Raw genomic sequence first — 6,937 nt, forward strand, 5'->3', positions numbered from 1 at the left:
CCCAGTGGCCAGATGTCCACATGGAGATTGCACTACAGCAACACATTGGACTGTTGTTAAAACCTGTAGGGTGTTTTTGAGAGATGGAATCTATGTTGTGTAGTTCTGAATGGCATCTGTAAGAATTTCTGCTTTCAATTCCCATCTCACTGTATCCCATTTCTGCCTTTCTTTCTTAAAGGCAAACAAAATAGTGAGCATCAGCTGCACAGCATGCAGTATGGCCCCTTCAAGAAATAGCAGCTCAAGCTGCAAAAAAAAAAAAAAAAAAAAAGTCCTTTGGAAAAGCAAATTTGGAAAGGTCTTCATTCTGTCTCCCCTATCCCCACACATATGTGAAAGATCAAATGTTAAGTTGAATTCAGTGGTGCTTGTTTAAATGTTCATGCCATTGTAGAAATTCACTCACTGGGTCCCTCCAGCCACATTTCTCACACAGTGGGTCAGAGATTAATACTTAAGTGGGCTGCAGCACTGAGGCCTACCCAAGGCCTCTTCACTTACCTGCCCCACAGTTGGATTTATGCCAGCTGCTGCTGCTGCCACTTCCTAGTTATACAGCTAATAGGCATGTGTGGAAGTTGGGGTTGGTTAGGGAGAAGGAAAGGAAAGGAAAGGAAAGGAAAGGAAAGGGAGAACAGACAAGCAGAATGGCTGGCTTACTGTGAAGGAAAGAGGAGTAAGTGTCTGAAACAGGGAGGTGAAATAGCTGGCTGAGAGGAAAGTAAAGCAGAAGCTCCAGGGCCTTCTAGTTTCTACAGCAGCTACCTCTTGTGCCTCAGAAGGACAACTTGAAAGAGAGGTTCTTCCTCCTCTGAGGAAAATAGGCTAGTGGAGGGACTGATGTAATTCAGAAATAAATCCAAAGTTAATGTTTATAACAATAATGAACTGGGAATAGAGACAAAATTATCCAGGCAGGGTTATTGTAATGTACTCTGCATGGGGCTGCCTTTAAAGAAATGGGTACAAAATGCAGTCACTCAAGTTCAAGGCATTATGTGACACCTGCATTGTACCTGCAGCATACATTGGCTGAATATATTTCAAGACCCAATTTAAAGTGTCTCCATTGGCCTGTAAAGCCATAAAAGACTTGGCTCATGTGTTATGTGAAGGTCCCCTTCACCCATATCAACCTGCCTTCACTGGTCCTGCTCATGTGCCTCTCTGTAAGAGCAGATAGGTTGGCAGGCATGAGGCCTTCTCAACACACACACACACACACACACACAAAACTTTCCTCCAGGCAATATTCCCCAGGAGCCTATTGTGTTCTTACACCCTGGCCCATTTAGCTAATTTGTGTGCTAGCTGGTTTTCACCGATAAACACTTGATATATCATTCTTTTCACGATTCACCATTAATTTATCACTATTTGTTTTAACTGGTTTTAACATTCTACACACCTTTGGAAGGTTTCAGTTAAAATGCAGCCTACAAATCTTTTAAAGGGAATAAGACAGCATCTGAGTGATCATAGGATAATTCAGATTCTCCAATCCAAAGTTGGAGTTCGTAGATTGTGGGGAATTGAAAATGCATCCCCTCCGCTGCAGCCAGTGCAGAAAGAAGTGTGTCAGCTGGCCTCTAAGGTACAAAAGCAACTTTGGGAGGGGGGGAATAGTGTTTTGGTGGGCAGCATGTCTCTTTCCTCCCACTCCAAAATGTCCTGGCTCGTTGGGGGAAAAGCCAAGCTGGGGAAAAATACAGGACAGATTCTCCCTTCTGCTACTGCTGCTTTGTATCTGATGACCATCAGACTCCAAGGTGAGGGGTTTCCAATCACTGAAGGTGCACCTAAGGATAGCATCTAAGGACAAAAACTGGTATAGGAGGAAGTGGAACAGAAGGAAGGGGTGAAAGAAATCGGCATTTTGGCAGGGAGGACAATGCAGAATTTAAGTGTGAAAGGAGAAGGGTGCCAGAAATGGCAAAAGATGAATGAAGTCACTTTGAGAAGAATGGGAAGAGGCAATATAAAATAATATAAAAATGTTAAAAAATGATAGATTCTTTGAAACAATGAATTCTGCCTAAAATGAGGAGACGACATTATACTATCCAGAGACAAAGTCTATATTTAACATAAGGAAAGATCCCTGCTACAAGGAAATCACCACAGCAAAGAATTTAGCAGTTTCCAAAGAGAGATTCATTATCAACTGAAAACATTTCAGTGAGTTCTAGTAGATTATTTTAAACTCTGCTTCCGACTGCCCCCATTTCGTAAGTAGCTCTGATCCTGCACTACTATTTACCAGCTCTTAGGGTTTGGTAATTTGCAGTTCTCTGAAGGTTGTCCTAGGGAAACAAAGTTTGCGACATCTTGGTAAAAGACATATAATTCCATGTCCAGGATGAGGCTCAGGGCCAACAAGTTATGCAAACAGTTCATGATGCTATGAACTGTTTTGTATCTCATTTTAAATTGATTTACCCTTTTTAACAAAAGCAATAAAAGTGATTAAGAAGGATTTGAATGAAACTTCTGCTGAGTTGTTTAAATATTAAAATAGGAAATACAAGCAAACTATTCAAAAATTAGAGGACTGAGGACTATTTCATATGAGTTGGGAAGATGGGGAATGGGAGCATCATAGGAGATAATTCTGTTTCAGGATGTCTGTACACACCCCCGCTTCACTAACAATAACAATGCTATACATACCTTCTCACAGATAAGCCTCATTGAGTTCAATGGTGTAGAGAATGGGACATACATGTGTAGAGGATTGTAACCTGTTTGTTAGATTGGACACACATAAACACAGATCACTATTCATGGTTCAGCAAGTGTGCAGGTCTGTATTGACCCACAATGGTATTCCAGGACTATGTGTGAATCAGCAAGCATTGATCAACATGCATGCAGAATTAATTTATATTACAAGTGACTTGAGCTGTTATAAAATGAAGACATTCCAATCCAACTGGCTGCAGCAGAGGAGCTGGGAATTAGGTTGTCTTCATCTGGCTTCAGAACATCTCCATTTGGCTTCTAGTCAAGAACCAGTTCCTTAGTCTATTTTTCTTTTCCTTCCTGTCTTCTTTGTCCTTAACTTTCATGTACTTTAGATTGTAAGCCTAAAGACATGAGGAATGTGGGATTAAAAACATTCTGCAAGGATGTAATCACATGCTAACATTAGAAGTTTTAAAAGCATAATGATATGAACAATTTTAATATTATGCTTATAAAATAAAGATAAACATATTAAAAGTTATCCTGGATATAAAAAGATTGAAAATGGACATCACCAGAGCTGATATATTACTACGAATACTATTACTACTATTAAAAATAATCTTTTAAATTTTATTTTATTTACAAAAACTACATAACAAAATTATACAAATAACATAAATTACATAATACATAGACTAAAATTATACATAATAACATAGGCTAAAAATATACGTAACATCATAAATGAAAACAACATAGTGCTCCCATCACTCTTGGGAGTAAAGCTTACAAAAGATCACCGATATACCCCATGTCTCTCCAAAACTGCAGCTAATCTTTCACTGGATATTTCCTTTTATGTTTCCCTAATACATATAGTAAAAAAAAAAAATTCCATATACTTGTAAAATCATTTATTTTCCTTTCCCCTCTCCTAATTTTCAAGTCACATGTTACTTTGTCATTAATGGCTAAGTTCCACATTTCATTGTACCAGTTAACAATGTTGATTAAATCTATACTTTTCCAGTTTTTAGCCATTAGTAATCTTGCGGTGGAAACCATAATGATAATCAGTTCTGGTTGTGCTCTAATTGTAAATCCAAAAAAGTATTCAAAAGTGCAATAATCAGCCACATCAAAATCTTTCTATCCATAATATCACTAATTTCCTTAAATATCATTGTCCATTCTTTCTGTTTAATTTCGCACAACCACCACATGATAATAAGTCCCTTGTTCTTTTTTGCACCTCCAACAAAGAGGCATTATTTCAGTATTTTATTAAGAGAGAATAAAAATTATGCATTATTAGTTGTAAGATTAGCCAAATAATATACTCTCTCTCTCTCATACATATATGATAGATCTCTTAATAAATTGAATTGTTTTAACTTTTTGTTAACAAGATCTTTACACGAGATAAGAGTATTAACTAGTATTTGAAAAAAATAGTGTTTTACCTCAAAAAGATGTTATTAACCATTATTTGAGGTAAATATCCAAAGATAAATGCAGGTGAATATTTATTTTATTCATTTAAGCCATTTTTACCCTTCTTTCCTAGCAAACTGGCTTCCAGACCAGTAACAAACAACATGTTTGTACCAGCTGGTCAAGGGGATGTTGCAGTTATAAAATGTGATTCAGCAGAGGTTCCCCTAGCCAGATACCTAGAATGTGACATTAACCCACAAGCTTTCATATCTCTTGCTAACCTGGTGCCAACTGAAACCAGACAATGAATTGTTATTTATTGTCTCAGAACAAATCCTACAAGAATTCATGTCTTACCCAAATCCATCTTTTAAAAGTCTCTCCAGTTTGGACCCTTTCATATGATGAATGCAAAGCAAAAGAAACAGGGACCAGAAGCAAGGCATGTATACTATTTGAATATAATGCTATTGCAGGATAACTAATTTATTATTTGCAGGAGGACAACTAAGTCCATCCATGAAGGTTTGCTTCAGGCTGTAATCAAGGTCTATTTGAAATGGGCATGAGGCTTTTCACTGCAACTGACAGATCAGACTATCTCCTGCCTTTGCTTTCTGATCCATTTCTTTACCTGGATACAGGCAGCTCTCTAATTTTCAGGCGCTCCCTAGTTTGAAGGATGAACTGCGCATACTTTGGATAACATAGGATGAAGGTATGTTAGTAGGCTTCTGCTGTCACTCCCATATTGGTTCCCTTCTGAATGTTTTGCTTTCATTTGTACTCAAGTGTCCAGCACCAGTTCTCCATTCCGACAATGCCTTCTTTCTGGGTCAAAGACATTCAGTCCTCATCTGAGGAAAATATGGATTCATTCACCAGGATACAGCCCTTACAGGATTGCAAATTTATTTGTAGAAATTCATTTTCCAGTTGTACATTTTCTTTCTGCTTTTCCGTATAAATAATAATAAATTAACTAACTTTTGACAAGTAGTACAGTTGCAAAATGTAACTTCAAACCCACATATTTCAACTGATTAACATAAACTTCCTCTTCCAGGAAATTCTTAGGCAATGTCACTTTAACAATTTAACAATTCCTAGGATTCTTTGGAAGGAGTGGAACAAGCATATAAAGAAATATGGAAAAAAACCACCCTTCCTCTCTTGCTTCCCTGTGGCAAATTTTAGACTGTAAGCTCCTTGGTGCAGAGACCTGTCCCCTTGCATTCTGTAAAGTGTCATTCAAACTAACAGTATAATGTTAATGATGGTGAAAATCTTCCCTAGATAGGGCCTAAAAATTCTGGAGTTTAATGTGAGAAGTTTAGTTCAAATTCTTATACTGTTGTTAAAGTGGTCATAGAAGAACCAGCCCAATTTACCTGATAGTAGTATTGAAAAACTGAATTGCTACTCTAAGTTCTAGCAGCAAGGGAGATGATGATGACCATTATTTTTAGTTGATTTACTGAGGGAGGGAGGAATTGGCAAAGAGCCCCCCCCCCCCCACACACACACACACTCCACCAGCAGCTTTCTAAGCAGAATTTCACTCTGGGGTTCTCCGGGGTTCTCCTGTTAGAACTATAAATGCTGGATGCATTCTTAGGATTATAAAGTAGGGAATGAAAGATTAGGGACTTTACAATATGGTTGCACTGCATGTGTGGATGAGCACAACTTCTGCATCTCACCAGTTGGTGACCATTTTACGACAATGTTTTAAGCAAGGGAAAATATTAAGTCCATTATTTAGTTATGTGTTTTAGTTGTATCCTGCTGTTTCTTTAGGAAACACAGAATGGTGTTTTAGTCTCATACTAACTTTTGGAAATGGATTAGGCTGAGAAACTGTAGCTTGCTCAAGGCTTCGAAGTGCCATTTCCTGAACCCAGCCACAGCCACTTAGTATCACTTAACAGATAAAAAATGAAATTCCCACATTCTTGCATGAGGGAATATTATGGGATATACTGTCCGTATGTACATAGATGCAAAGCATCTCCACTTTCAGAGAGTCCCCAACCCTTCCTGCATAGGGGATAGCAGAGGGCAGAAGGAATTGATAAAGATTGCATCCTGCCTTTCCACCAGCAGGTTCAAAAGTTTCCCGTGGACAGAAGAGGCCCTTCCACACACAGAATACTTAGGCTGGATCCAACCCCTTGTTGCAAGTTAAACACAAAACATAGTTTGCTGGAGGGTGGGGGTTAATAATTATTTTGTATTTATAGGGGTGTATCCAGGATCTGCCTTCCACATAGTCCCCTCCACCCAATCTTTGGGGATCTTCTCTTCTAACCTACTCACTTCCCATTCAGCAGGATCCCCTAACTTTTTGTGTAGCATTTTCAGGGTAAAAATTCAGTGTTGTCATGGAAAGGAATGGATGTGGAAGTTCACTTCCCTCTGTGTAGCTGATTCAGTGTAAATCAAGTTCCAGTGGCTTTAAAAATGCTTGAAAGTTCTCCAAAACTTTTTTCACTGGTGAGATGCTTAACCCTACTCTGATGGGTAAAATGTTGAAATATAGAGATTCCCACCTATCAGGAACCATCTCCTAGCTCACTCACTGACAAAAGATTAATGGACTATTCTGGACTATTAATGAGCAATCATAATTTAAATGCATTGCTCTGTGAATGAGGATCATAATTCTTATGAGCACTGTCCATCATCATTCATACTAGCTCAACGGCATTTGAGTAATGGCCGAATCTTTAGCACTCGTATTCATCTAACTTCCCTTCAATTGATAGCTGTAACATGTCTGTCATCATCATCAAACAAAGAGTAACCC

Source organism: Varanus komodoensis, unplaced genomic scaffold, assembly GCF_004798865.1.
Source record: "Varanus komodoensis strain SLA01 unplaced genomic scaffold, ASM479886v1 scaffold19, whole genome shotgun sequence".
Taxonomy (NCBI): Eukaryota; Metazoa; Chordata; class Lepidosauria; order Squamata; family Varanidae; genus Varanus; species Varanus komodoensis.